This window comes from Sarcophilus harrisii, chromosome 5 (assembly GCF_902635505.1).
Source record: "Sarcophilus harrisii chromosome 5, mSarHar1.11, whole genome shotgun sequence".
Lineage (NCBI taxonomy): Eukaryota > Metazoa > Chordata > Mammalia > Dasyuromorphia > Dasyuridae > Sarcophilus > Sarcophilus harrisii.
This window is the reverse complement of record NC_045430.1, coordinates 237,066,156-237,081,528: the sequence shown is the minus strand read 5'-3', so window position 1 is coordinate 237,081,528 and position 15,373 is coordinate 237,066,156. Positions and strand designations below refer to the sequence as shown.

The following is a 15,373-nucleotide window of genomic DNA, read 5'->3' as shown; positions in this document are numbered from 1 at the left end:
TAAAAAGAGGAAGCAGAACGAAATGGCATTTTGGCCACTATGAAGACACAGTAAAATAACAATACCTTTAACCACAGTCAGATAAACAAAGTCCTATTCCAATGCCTCTTTGGGCCAAGATGACTCTCGGAGGCCCCACCAGTGGTTCAAGAGGCTTGGAAAGTTCCATCTCCCCTACTGGAATAGCTTTGAGTGGGGTCCCAGCAACAGACTATACCTACTTTCCAAAGACCATCACAGCTAAGCACATCAACAGGCTGGCTGACTGATAATTAGCTCTTTGGCTATGGCGACCGAGCAAACAAAACTTGCCGACTAGTATACTAAATGTGAAATCTTTGTCCAGTAATCATCAAATGGACATCCTAATGGAGGAATAGAATCTCATTCTTGACATTTCCATTACAAAGGAAATCGGAAGACAAAAAGAAGATGAAACTAAATGGAAGGAGAGTTCATTGGCTTTTCTTTGACACAGTTAATGGAAGTGATTTCACAGCATATCCAAAGGTAACAAGAAATATCATTTCCTGAAATATTTATTCATCCCATATTTCAGCACCAATATTGGTAGCAACCAGCCTGAAGTATCTGGAAACAGCTGCAAGTTGGAAGAAACTTGGAACCAAAGGCAAAAGAGCAGACAATTAGGGTAAGTAGGCCCGAAAAACCCCACATTCAATACAATTGTGTTTAGAGGACAATACAGAATGCCTAGAGAGAGGAACCCAATGGTCTGAGTTGGCTCCTGGAGGATATGCTTTAAAATTTGGGTTGCTTTTGCTTTGTATATGCCTTTCATTGGAAAGTAGAACATTGCCATTTATATACCTTAGTTTGCTGCCTCTCTTTTTAATGTAAAGCTAATTAGGAGGGTTTTTAAAAAGAAAAATCTTCTTTTAAGAGTACTGACCTTATCTCAATTAAAAAGGCAGTCAGGAGAGATCCTGCAGCAATGACCCAGAAAACTAGATGGCACAAGGAAACAGGGAAGTAGTATTTAAAGGCCAGTTTGCATAATTGTGAATTTTTCTTTATTCTTCCTGAAATTCATTTCAAGAATTAAGCTCAGTTCAAGATTATCACTAATGACTTATTGTACCTTTCACTGAATAAACTTTTTTATGGAATAAGTTTTAGATAATTTCTGAAGAAAATATTCACAATTTTCAATATCACTTAAAAGCTTTCATTCTCCTTAGGTATTCAGCAAAGTTGAGTTTGACTGATGTCAGGTGATATGTGTGACCTTTGTCTCTTTCAATGGTGCTGGAAATCCACCCTATGGCATTTAATCTACTCAATAATCAATAATTAACTCTATGTCTTCCTGTGTATATGACTCTATAATCAACAAATGACAAAAATTCTCAAAAGAGTATCTTATGTTTATTTTTTTAAAAACCTCCAGTAAAAAAAATGAATTCTTGCAGAAATGAACAGATTAGTAACAGCACTGAAAAGAGGACTAGTAACAGTACTGAAAAGAGGACTATAAAAGATGTTAGCTAATCAAGATCTAATATATAACTTTTTAAAAATATGTTGAGATAAGAAATAGATATGAAAAGAGATAAGTGATGCTGACTCAGCCACCCTTTTTATTAAAGAACTGGCTCACAGTATTGATGAGCTTCAATAGGAAATCAAAGATCTCTTTAAAATTATGCAAAATGAAGGCCACAATCTGTCCGAAGCTTAAATTAAGTTTGCAAAGATAAATTAGTCAACGGGAAATTTTCTGCAGTAGCTTTTATCCTAATACTTTCCAAAAGGAAGCCCAATCTTTGTCTCTTCTTTACCACCTAATACAGATGGCACAGTTTAAATATCATTTAAGTCGTGTCTGACTCTTGCAGACGCCATTTTGGTTTTCTTGGCAAAAATATAGTGGATACTTGGCCATTTTATTCTCCAACTCATTTCTACAGATGAGGAAACTGAGACACATGGGGTTAAGTGACTTGCCCAGGATCACATAACTAGTCAGTATCTGATGCTGGATTTGCACTGAGAAAGATGAGTGGACTCCCTAACATCAGGTCCAGGACTCTATTGTGCCATCTTGTTGCCCTATTTGAGCACACAGCAGGTGTTAAATAAATATTTGTTGAATTAAATCACATATCAGTTGAACAACATACATACTTATAAATGGGTACTGAGTAGTTACAAACACTACTTACTGTACCTCGCGTACAGGAGTAACACTTTAATGACCTCATCATAATCACACCTGTAAGAACTACCCATGTATGCTAACACTGACATCTAGTGTGAGACTAACACAAACAATTGCTAGAAGTAAATAGTTATGTTAATTTTGTAAATTAGAGTATGACTTTTATGAGATGTATTAGACCACACAAAAATTTCAGGGACTCTGAATTAAAAATCATTGCTAAAATTCTCCTATCAGATCATTATATACTTCAACAACAATACTATATGATGACCAGTTCTGATGGACCTAGCCATCCTCAGCAACGAGATCATTTCTAATGGAGCAGTAATGAACTGAACTAGCTATGCCCAGAAAAAGAACTCTGGGAGATGACTAAAAACCATTACATTGAATTCCCAATCCCTATATTTATGCACACCTGCATTTTTGATTTCCTTCACAAGCTAACTGTACAGTATTTCAGAGTCTGATTCTTTTTGTACAGCAAAATAACGTTTTGGTCAGGTATACTTATTGTGTATCTAATTTATATTTTAATATATCTAACATCTACTGGTCATCCTGCCATCTAGGGGAGGGGGTCGGGGGGGGGGGTAAGAGGTGAAAAATTGGAACAAGAGGTTTGGCAATTATTAATGCTGTAAAGTTACCCATGTATATATCCTGTAAATAAAAGGCTATTAAATAAAAAAAAAAATTCTCCTATCAAGATTAATAAAACATCATTCTTGTTTCTTTTAAAAAGAAGACATTAAGTAGATATGTAGCTATCTGAGTAGATATTAAGAAGTTCTTTTAGAAGATTATTACAAAAACACCAAATACACAGATTTAATTTCCTTGGAAATCTAATTTAGTTAAAAGTGAAACCAAAAGTAATCACAGAAATGTATTTCTAGATTTGTTAATTCTTTTAAAAACATGAACAATTTCATGAGTGTGACATAAAATCCTAAATAACAGAAATACAGAATTTGATATTTGGAAGGGTCCTCTGCAACCATCTAGTACAATTTATACACAAAAGCAATCCCTACTATCCTATACTGACTACTAAACCATCTAGATCCCCAAAGACAGGACATTCAATCAATCAACAAGTATGAGACAAGTATTTTTTGTCAGGCATTGTGGAGGTGCTAGAGATATAAAGACAGAAAGCTCAGGAGGCTTACCTTCCCTTGAAATCAAACTTCAATTTGTCTCTACCATTTCTAATTGGGGTCCAATGCTTGAAGACAGTTCTCATAACCTCCCCTCTCTGTTTCCTTTCAGAGTGAGTCTTTTCTTCTCCAAATGAGCCTGATATTTCAGAAGTTATATTTTCCTGATATAACCCAAGATTCCATATACTTTTTGGATTCCATATCACATTGTTGATTTAAATGGAACTCACAAAGAGTTCACATACTTTTCAGAATATCTGTAGTCTAATCATGTCTCTATCTTATACTTGCAAGGTGTTTTTTTTTTTTTTTTTGTACCTATGTAAGATTTTACATTTATTTCTATTAAATGTCATCTTATTTGATTTAGCCCAATCCTCTAACATTTCAAGAACTTTTTGGATTTTGTCATTCAATATATTATCTATACCTCCCCACTCTGACGTTGTCTGTAAATATGATGAGGATTTCAGATACAGATTCAAAATTCAATTCAATAAATATTTATTCAACACCCATGTGAAAAGTACTTCTAGAAAGACGAGGACACAAATCCAAGCTAATGACAAGTTATTGGGCACAGATCTGCTGCACCTGGAATTAGGATGACTTATCTTACTGAGTTCAAATCTGGCCTCAGACACTTAATAGTTGTAACCCTGTGCAAGTCACTTAACCCTGTGTGCCTCAGCTTCCTCATTTGTAAAATGAACTGAAGAAAGAAAGGGCAAACTACCTTTGCCAAGAAAATCCCAAATGGGGACATAACTGAACAACAAACATTTATTAAGTATCTACAACAAATTTCAGACATAATGGAAAAACAAATACTTATTAAGCACCTATAAGTGCTAATTAATAAAAAGAAAAACAGAGCCTAATCTCAAGGAGTTTATAATAAGGGAAGACAATACTCAGAAAAAAGCAGGAAAGGAGGAAGGAAAACTAACATGGCACAGGGGCATCTTGTTTCATGGAGCTGAAATCAGGCAGGGCAGCCAATGCCAAGTGGAGTACACCCCAAAGTCCAGATTTCGTCCTTTATTTAAAAAAAAAAAAAAAAAAAGGAATTGGCAGGGCTTTATTAAAGAAAGGCATTGAACACCTCCAATCAGAGGGGAGAGGATGCTGAAGGAGATGATATCAGTGAGTACTTGAATTAGCAGCATGGTGGTGAAAACTAGAAGAGATTTACTTAACCAGCAAAGAGCATCCTGTTCGATGGAATTGAAAATAGGCAAAACAGCCAATGTCAAGATGAAAAGGAACAAAATCCTTGTCTTCAAGGAGTTTCTAATCTAATGTGTGTGTGGAGGGGTGGGGATTGGGTGATAGAGGTATACAAATAACTAAAATACAAGATAGGAAATTAGTGGGAGCATGATAGCCAAAGTCATGTAATACATTTCAGGAAGGAAACACCTCTAGCAGAGGGAATCAGCTAGCATTCACTGAGAAGGGGACAACTAGCTAGGGCTCAAAGAAAGAGAAAAATCTCACTTAATAGAGATAAGGAAGTGTGTAAAGGAAATTTAATTATAGGTATGGGAGACATATGTATTAAATATGTATATTTTTATATATGTTTTTTTACTATAAATTATGCTAGCATATATTACATTATACACACATACACACACACACACACACATATAAATATGTATATAGCTGGTATATCCTAGCACAAAGTAAAATAAAGCACAAAGTAAAAAGCACAAGGGAAAGGGACGTCCTGTGAAAACAGACTGGAAAGTTAAAACTGATTTAAAGATAAAACCATATCTTCATACAGGTGAGCTCCAATCAAAAACACTAGGGGAAGAATTCCATAGTGACTACGAATGAAGACGCTGAAACTCTGACACTTCCATATATATTTTAGAGGGTTATAAAAAGCCAAGACTTAGCAAAATATAAATAGAGATTATAGGGCAGAGTTGGAGGAGTGGTAAGGAGAAAGATGCCAAATGAGGAGGAAGGCAACCCAGCAGGGATTACATGAAAAGGAAGATGAGGGCACAGGGCCAGACATTACAAAGCTGTTAGCCAAAAGTGGAGGAGACACAAATTTATATGGGGTTGGTGAGAATGGAGATCACAGCACCATCAATCTCTCCAACAAGTCTCTAGGAAATTGAGCTCATAATTGTGCTGACATGACAAGAAGCCAGCACAGCTACTGCTTCTGGTTGCGCCTCTGCCGAGCCCTTGGAGGCTATTTGCCAGGACACAGAACAGGGAGCTAGTCGCTCAGCTTGGGGAATGAACTCCATGGAAATGGAACAGGATTAGTCTACTGGCAGGTACCCTATGGATCTGGCCCAGCCCTGAGTCAGTCATCTGAAGTCTAATGGGAAGAGAAACCAAATTGTTCTGGGCTCTCAAGGTTGAGCTGCTAAGATGTTCCAAAGTCCCAAGATGACTTCCAAGTCCTTAACCAGCAACCTGAGACCCTGATTTGATTTCCACACCTCTCCTATGCCCTCTATCCTTACCCTTACACATACCTTTTTTGAAACAGAGATATATTGAGGTAAGACTAAAAACATTGGGAGGGGGTTGCTCCCAAAGGAAGTCCAATAGATATTGGTCTTTGATATTACATAATTACATATTACATAATTTATGTCACAAAAATTTCCAAAATATGAGAAAATGATACTAGTGATACTAGATACTAGCAAGAAAAATAAAAGGGAATTTATTTCTACAAATGTGTGGGAACACATTGATAAAAATGTGCATATATGTAAATAAGATATGTGTACATTATACACTGTATTACAGGGGAGAAAAACCAGATTTTGTTAAAAGTAAAATACAAGTTATTGTTACCTGAGATTAATTAATTAAAAATAAGTAAATCCACCTAAAACATGGACCAAGATATCACAGCAAATATTAAGGAAGAAAAGATTTGATTTAAAAAAAACTTTACTTTAAAAATGAAAATAAAAATTACAAAAAATGTAATTTATCTAACAAGAATCAAAACTGAATCTGTGATTTCATGGTATGGTATTTAATCTTACATATAAAAAAAATTAAGATTATATTTAACTACGTATTAATTCTTAGAAGAAAACAAGAATACATCAAAAGTTGATTTCTGGTGAGCAAACTTTTTCCAGTAAGATTGTATGGTGACATGAGAGGACATCCTTCAGTTTTCATGTCACTTTTTAAGCATAATCACAGTTGAGGGCTTATCAATTTTAACAAGAGTTTCTCTCTCTCTTTTCATTCTTTATCAAAAATGATGAATGCCTGAATGAAGATTAATCTTATGTGATCAGTTCAGCATTTGACATTTTGTTGGGTTATGACACCTTTTGCTTTCTTATGCAACTTCAAAGGAAAGCAGTATGACACAGAACCATGGGAATCCATGGGTTCAAGCCTCTCTTTAGTCATATCCTGGCTCCCAGACCCTGAGCAAATTATTTAACCTCTCAGTGAACCCAGGGGAACTAAAACAGAGTTGTAGGAACTGATGGGGTATGGTTAACCCCCAAAATAAATGGGAGGTTTCAGGACCCCCATTGTCTAACTAATATTGGGGAGAAAGGGTTTGAATCCAAAAAATATATTGGTGTCTCAACCCATTATGATGAGGTGACTCAAAGAAATTTCTAGGCTTAGACCATTCCCAAATCAAGAGGCAAATATTTGATTACTTTGCCACTTACTGACAGGTTTAAGTTCCAAAAGGGAGTTTTAGCCTAAGAAGGGGACCAAAGTTCCCTAGCAAAATTTGCCATTAACAAGGGGGAAGATCATTAAGCAGACTGAATTCTAATGAACTAGCTCTAAGGCAACCAAAGCCCTTAGAGAATCTGCTGCCATAAGACAGACAGTTCCTAAAGAACCTACCATTAGGATGCAGGCTAAAAGAAGGAGATTGTCAGCATGGCCCAGCTTAGACAACACAAGCAGAAATGGGCTTAAATGCCATGAAGAGGGACTTAAATTAATCAAATAAATAAAAGGAATAACTTTGCTAAAGGCTGTGTGAAAGTACTGAAGATCAACTTAAAGGCCCTACTATAAAACCCTACTCCATACACTTCAGCCAGTATGACCAGACTTGGAGGGGTCACAATTTTCTCTTGTGTAAAATGAGGCACTTAAACTAGATGACTTCATACAAAGAGGATCCAAAATGCAACAACCCCTGAGCATCCTTCCAGCCCTAAAAAAGAAGATCCTTTGATGAACATTCCATTTTTCTTTCTTGGGTAGTATGTTTTATTCTATAGGAAAGCAGCAGAAGGAAGTGGGATCTAGTCTGAGTGATTTAGTTAAGAGTGAAGGATTGAGGAATGAAGGGAAAATATGCTAATCAACTTACTGAGTTTTATGACCATAAGAAAAATGACTTAATCGTTCTTTCTAAATCACCAGTTTGTTATTTGCCCTTGGCTCTCACCATGACATCAGGACATGATGCCATGACATGAAAGTAAATTGGATTTAAGTGAGGGAGGGCTGTGCAAGATTATCAGTCTCACTTTCTCCACCAGAACCATCAGAATCCAGTGGCCAGACTGGAGAAGGCTCTGGATGCAGTGAGGAACCTTGGCCTTTTTAATTTAAGATCTTTCCCAGGTCTTAATTTGACTAAGACAACACCCATTTAGTGATTAAGGTCAAGGAAGGGAAGGGAAGATGGTCAGGGTTTCTGGCCAAAACAGAAACAAGTACTATTTACATTTACTTTGAGCCATCTGTGTCCAAACATCTAAAAGCTGGAAGAATGAAGTACCTAGAACACATTTCCTTACCTTTCCAGAGAAAAAAGATGCTTCACCTGAGGGGGTTAAGTTGGCCAGAGCGCTTTATCAATTAAGACTAGTACAAGAAGTGTTTAAAAAATAAAAAGATCTCATTCAAGACAAGTAGTGTCCTCCAAAAAGCAGCTCGTAAAGGGAGTTAGAGAAAGAGTCAGATGTCTTGGGTCAGCCCCACCAAATGTAAAGAAGTAGAAGTAGAGTCTCTGCATTAGAAACAGGCCCCTTCCCCCAGGAGGATTTACAAGAGGGCAAAACATCCCATCCAGAAGAAGAAGCCAGGGATGGACTGCAATCTGAATCAAAGAAAGCATATTGATAAGCTCATAGATCCAACAAATATTGGAATAGAAGTTCAATAAATTTGAGAATAGGAATTGTTTGATAACAGGAATATTGGGTCTATAACCACAAACAAAAATTTATATAGACTATGCTATATAGGAGCAAATCACAATAAAAATGTTATATAGAATTTAGCATAACAATAACTGCAAGGTACTAGTTTTCCTTATCACGGTTGAACACTGGAACAGAAATCCTTTTTGTATAATGTGATATGATGAATTCTTATATGTAACCAACCTGGTTTATAGGTGTATCAAAACAGTTCTTAAGTTATTTTGGCTAACACTTTACTGTTTGCAACGAAATTTTAACTATTTCAGTGTCATCACGAATAATGTTAGTGTAGAAAAAGGGATTATCTAATAGTTATTTTCTATTGCAAGGCAAGCAGTTTTTGTCCAGTAACTAAATACTGATTTTTGCCAAGGATAAAAATTCATCACTTTGCTTAATTTCCCATAAACATGCCCAAAATTAGTAGTTCATTACACATCAAATACAATAGGAAAGTCAACATTCTGGCAGCCTTGTGGGAAAAGAAAGAAGCAATGCGTGCACATAACTTTAAAAAACTATATTAGAAGTATTTTTAATTTCACATTAAGCACTTAAGCAAAGAAATCTTCAGGTTAATAAATCATATTTTCTTTTTTAATAGGATGTTAAAAGAATAAAATCACAAAAGCAATAAAGTATGGCAATATATGTAATCTCATAACACTTCTGGCTTCTCCCTATCTCCCAAGCATCCGAGTTGGTCTGCATTTATTAAGGACTTACCAAGTGCCAGGTACTGGGTTAAACATTGAAAACACAAAAAAAGCAAAAAATTCCATGATTGGATACATAAGGTAATCCAAGGGAGAAGCGATGACACTAAGGTTGGAAGCTAGGCTAACACCAAGAAAATGCTATTTCCCCAGGCAGTAAGGGGAAGTTCTGCTGTACATTTGGTAAATTTGCCTGCAGGCCATCTTATCTGAGACATTCAAATAGAAGATCAGGAAAGAGAGTAAGATAGAATATGTAGATATGAAAATCAGCAGCAGGGATGACAACAAAGCTCACCAGCAATTGTTGACTGATCTCAGGCTGACACAAGGTCCAGGATAGATACTGGAAAAGCCTTTATTTAAATATATATATTGACATGTTCTAAAGTCTCAGCTTCCAATAAAAATACTGTAAATATAAAAATGAGGAGTACCCATAGTCCATAACACTATGATTAACCCATTATTTACCTGAAGCATGGTACTAATTGATGAGATCCTGGGTTGGCAGAGAAAGTCTGAAGCACTGATGTGATTGTAAAGCTCCCTGAGGCAGGTGGGGAAGAGGACTGAGGGGGTCAGCTCAACCTTACAGTCCTACCCCCAGTGGAAGTCTTTGGAAATCCCACCTTACTATAATCAGAAAAAGCCCCCACTCCCTCACAGGTTAAATTTCCTGTATAAATCTGCCCATGGCCAATGCCATCTTTGTTTTTAGGGGTTAGTCTGCCATGGCATCTGTTTCCTCCTTCCCTTCCCCTTATTCACCTCATGGCTTCTTTTTCTTTGTTATATCTAACTCTTTTAGGGTGCTAAATCCCTTTTAGGGGTAGCCCACCAATCAATGGTAATCCCATTCCCTTGCTAATCCACTGTGGGTTAGTGTGCTACACTGCTCTAGGGATTTAGCCTACCAGTCAATGGCATATACCAGGGGTTAACTGTGAGTTCCACTAGAAAACTTGTCTTTTCCACTGCTAAATAATAATCTTCCTACTGCTCTCCTGAATCTATTTCATAATTGCCACCCCTGCTGTCTATTTTACCTCTTCATTTTGTCCATAACCTCTTAAAGGTGACCTTTGGCAGAGAATGCCATTGTGAATTTGTCGTACCTTGTGCCTCACGAGGCCTCATGTTTCCAACTAGCAATTGCCACCTCGACCCCATCACTGATATTATTTTATTTAATAAAACAAGCACCATCTATGACAATCTTTTATGAGAAATATCTATTTCACATTTCAACTAAGAGTGGTAAGAGATCATCTTACTTTTTTATCTTAATGCCTTTCCTATGCTCCAGTCCTATCAGTGCTTCTTACTCTCCTTCTGTTTTTCTGATTGGTTCATGTTTCAAAGCCATGTCCTTTCCTCTCTGAGCTCTTTGCTTCTTCAAGTTTCATATCAACCTAGAGCTAATTCAAGCCCTAATTTTTTTTTTTCTTGCCTGGATTCTTCATTAACTCCCCAACCCAATTTCATCTTCAATCAATGAAATTCTATGTATCTTGAGTTTCAATCAATATGGCTGATCAGAGAAAGAATCCTCAGCAGCCATACAGCCAATCCAGTAAAAACCTGATATTCACACTAGACTTCATAATGATCAAGAAATCCAATGAGACACTATAATAAGTGATTTCTACTACCCTAGAACTGCACCAAAAAAGTTAGCCAGAAACCTATGGGCAATAGGAAAAAGAGTCCACTAACAAAGACAAAATCAGCACAAATTAACAGTCATCATGATAAGAGACAAGACTCTTATACCCAGAAGCAAACCCTTACTTCACTCCAGGAGTAGGATAGGAAACCCCTAGTATAAGCCTTTGAAGCTTTGGGAGGAAGAGGAACCCTATCACTATGGGATAGCACAGCCCAGAGTTCTGACATCCCTAATTGATATATATGTATATGGCACTTTGAGTTATAGGGAGAAACAGACAGTAAAACTATATCAATGGGGCCTTCAATATGTTCTTTTCAGATCTAGAAAAATCTAACAAAAAAAAAAAAGCAAACAAAAATGAAGTTGAAACAAATAGAATTTTAGAGCAAGTTGATATAAAGACCTCTTGAGACCACTGAATGAGGATAGAAAGGAGTATACATATTCTCAGCTGTTTACCAAAGTTTACCCTGAATTAGTACAGTGAAACCTCACAAAAACGCAGAAATATTAAATTAATTTTTATGACCCACAATAAAACATTTCTTTAAGTTACCAACAAAAACTAGCCAAAAAAAAAAAAAAAAAAAAAAGACAGAAAGGTAATCTTCACTTAAAATAATTAACAACATGTATGATATTTGGGAGTCTGCCTGCCAAAATACACACAAGCTCTACAAAACACTTATTAAACAAATAAGAACAGATCTAAATAACTAAAAAATATGAATTACTCTTGGGCAGACCAAGACAATACAATAAAATGACTAGTACCTAAATTATTTTACATTTTCAATGCCATGCCATCAAATTATTATGGGATTACTTTATACAACTAAAAATAATAATAATAATAAAATTAATTTGGAAGAACAAAAAGTAAAGAATCTGAAGGGAAATAAGGGGGGAGGGGAAGGAAGTGATTAGGAAGAAGGTGTGATAATATTAAATCTCAAACTAGACCATAAAGCAGTAATCATCATAACAATTCAGTACTGATTAGAAATAATTCAGTTTGATCTGTACCAAAATAAATTGGGTACACAACTGGAGTAAGGAAGAACTCATTTGACAAAAGTTATTGACAAAAATGTTAAACAGTCTGGTAGAAACTAAATATAGACTAAAGCTTACATATCAAAATAAGGTCCAAATGAGTACATGACTTAGACATAAAAGATGACATCATAAACAAACTAGAAGAGAAATTACCTGTCAAGAGTTCTGGAGAGGGGAGGAATTCAGCTAGGGCTCCCTGCAACAAAAACCCATTTAAGGACAACAAAAGGGCCTATTAAAAGACAAGAAGATTCTCTCAGTACTCCTTCCTGCTAGCATTCCCTAACCTATATAGTAATTCAGGCCCTCTCTCATTAATGGCCTTCCCAATGGCCCTCCTAGCTACCAAAAACCTAGTTTTTGTTGCTGTCTTATTCACCCCATTAGTTCTACCTCACACCAATCTGATTAGCAAAGCTGACAAAAAAGGAAACTGCTGGAGCGGCTGTGGGAAAACATACATTAATGCGTTGCTAGTGTAGCTTTAAATATGTCCAGCCATTTTAAGAAATCCAGAAGGCAAGGCAAATAAAAATAATACCCATTACAAATAAGTAGCCATGCAAAACAAATTTCTACATTGTCCAAATAACAACAATATTGTAAAAGAAAACAACTTTGGAAGACTTAAAAACTCAAGTGATGCAATGACTAAATTCTGATTCCAGGAATACACACACACACACACACACACACACTCACTCACACTCACTCTCTCTCTCTCTCTCTCTCTCTCTCTCACTGTTGAGGTTCAAAGGAGACTCCAGAAGGGTTCCAGAAGGGTTATTTGAGGATGTCTCAAAAGAATTATAGTCTCAGACCCATCTTTAAGTCAATGGGCATAGCTTATTATAATTGTATTTTTCATTCCATATATTTACCACAAGGATTTTGTTCTTTATTCTTTTTTCAAAAGGGGAAGAGAGCTTTGCCAAGAGGAAAAGAAGGTAGATTTTGTTTAACTTAAAAATATGTAACAGTGCTGTTTAAGAATACCCATTCCTTGACCTGTTAGATTTATAAATCCTTCATACAAGAAGTATTGTCTTATTCTACAGCTTCTCCTTGACTTTTGGTTCTTTTTAAACTTCAAGGCCCCTATAACTAAGATTCCTGACAAAGCTTTCAAGATACAGGTCCTGTGCTGCCACTCAGGCCCTTTACAATAAGATGCTTTTCTCTTAAAGTCTCTTCTTAGCCAAGCAAAATTATATTAACTTTCAAGGAGAACCAAGAGGTTTACAGGTATACTACCAATTTAGAAGAAAAATCACCAACAACCACCCAAAACCAATTACATAACTCCTCAGTAGGGAACTTTTTGCTTTAGCCAATTATACTTATTATTTTATGATGTTGGTGGAGTGCAGCTTCTAGGGGAGAAGTAGTGATAACCCTAAGATCCCCTAGCCTTGGGAGTGCTATAGTTCTATAAACATTGCTGGCTGTCAGATTAACAATCGATTTGTTGGTCAATAATCTTAAAATCCCTTGGCCTTGGGAGTGTAGTAGCTCCACAAACATTGCTGACTGTTGGATAACAATCTGTTGGTTAGTGATAACAAAGTTTCTGAGACAATAATGAGGTATATACCAGACCACTCTTCAAATATATCTGTAAATCATAATTTTATTATCTCACCTGTTTCTTTAACTTTTTCCTATAAATTTATCTTCTTTCTCCTGGTTCTTTGCTAAATTCTTTTGTAACTTAGCCCACTGTAATTGGCATTACAATTATAATAAGCTACACCCCTTGACTTAAAGATGGGTATGAAACTATAAATTCTTTTGAGACATCCTCAAATCACCAGTGTGGAAACCCCACCTTCTGGAGTCTCCTTTGAACCCCAATAGTGTCATATAGAACAATTAACTGCTAAAAGTAAAAGCATCTAGTTTATTAGTGATCTAATAAACTTTTTATCTAATTTAAACCTATTTCTCTCCAAGAATAAGGTATAATGGAAACAATGCTCTCACCTCTCAGGGTAAAAGCTTAATATGTATATTCTTGTATATTCTTATTCTCTTCAAGGGACACTCTTAAGCACTGTCTGTTACTTCTTCAGATAAAAATAAACATTCAACCTTGCATATAAAGATGCTCATATGATCTAAAAGCTCCTGCAAGGCAAGATTATTGCTATATGTGGCAAGAACTTTCTATCTCTGTGTACCATGCTGATCCTAATAGGGTCTTGCATACAATAAATATTTGTAGAATAGAAAAAAAGGACACTAATTATTTTAGAGAATGACAGAATTTTAGAGTTCAAAAAGGTCCTCAGAAATCACCTAGTTTAAACCCCATTTCACTGATAAGAAAATAAAACTGATCCTGACCTCTGTGATACTGTCTCTTCACTTGGTTTGTTTCAAAAGAAGTACTTTGTAACTTAAAAAACACCACAGAAATGGAAGCTTAATTATCCACAAAAGCTCGACTATGTCACACTCTATAGTATACGCAGGGGTCTCAAACTTTTTAAATAGAAGGCCAGTTCACTGTCCCTCAGACTGTTGGAGGGCCAGACTATAGTAAAGACAAAAACTTTGTTTTGTGGGCCTTTAAATAAAGAAACTTCATAGCCCTGGGTGAGGGGGATAATCATCCTCAGCTGCCACATGTGGCCCGCGGGCCGTAGTTTGAGGACCTCTGATATAGTTATAGAAATGTCCTCAGAGAGACTCACTAGAACCCTATAAACTGGGTTGTAAAAACTGTTCTCTTTTAACAGTGAGGGGAAAACAAAGGCTAAGGAGTTTTGAGTTACTGAACTTGATTCAACCAACTCAGGTAGAATCTTCTGAATCCAAGTCCACTCTTCCTTCCATTGTGCTCTCTCTAAAAGGTTAAAGAATTATTGAGAAAGGGAAAAGAAGAGGAAGGTGTCTTGAAATGGACAAGGCATGCAGGAAGCTGGCAACTGGTTGAGGAAGGAAGGTTTTGTTGCCTTCATACATTTAAAAGGCACATATTGAGAATATAAGAAAAATGATGGAATGCTAAAGAAAGAAAAGTTCTGGGGGCCCATAAAGGATAAATGCCTCATTATTTGATAAGGAAATCATAGCTCAGAGAATTAAGGCATGGTAATTAGGACTTCAAACTTTTAAATCCAGCATTCTTTCCACTACACTGCATTGCCTCTAGAAAGTTCTATTTAAAAGTATGATAAAGATATTGTTTCATAAAATCTGGACCACATCTACTAAGAACATTAAAAAAAACCAGCTCAAAATATGATCAGAAGAAAAAACACTAGTATAATCCATATTAGTTATTATTATTATTATTATTAATATATCCTGATTATAAGATCTGGTGATTCTAATACATTTCTAAATAATGCAGTTTTTTCAGCTTTTCCTCCATT

At 36.0% G+C, this 15,373-nt stretch overlaps 1 protein-coding gene across 2 annotated transcripts in view; it reads right to left on the bottom strand.

Annotated features, from left to right (window-relative positions):
• TRDMT1 (tRNA aspartic acid methyltransferase 1) overlaps window positions 1–15,373 on the bottom strand; it is a 60,653-nt gene that overhangs the window by 17,504 nt on the left and 27,776 nt on the right. The window lies entirely within an intron of this gene.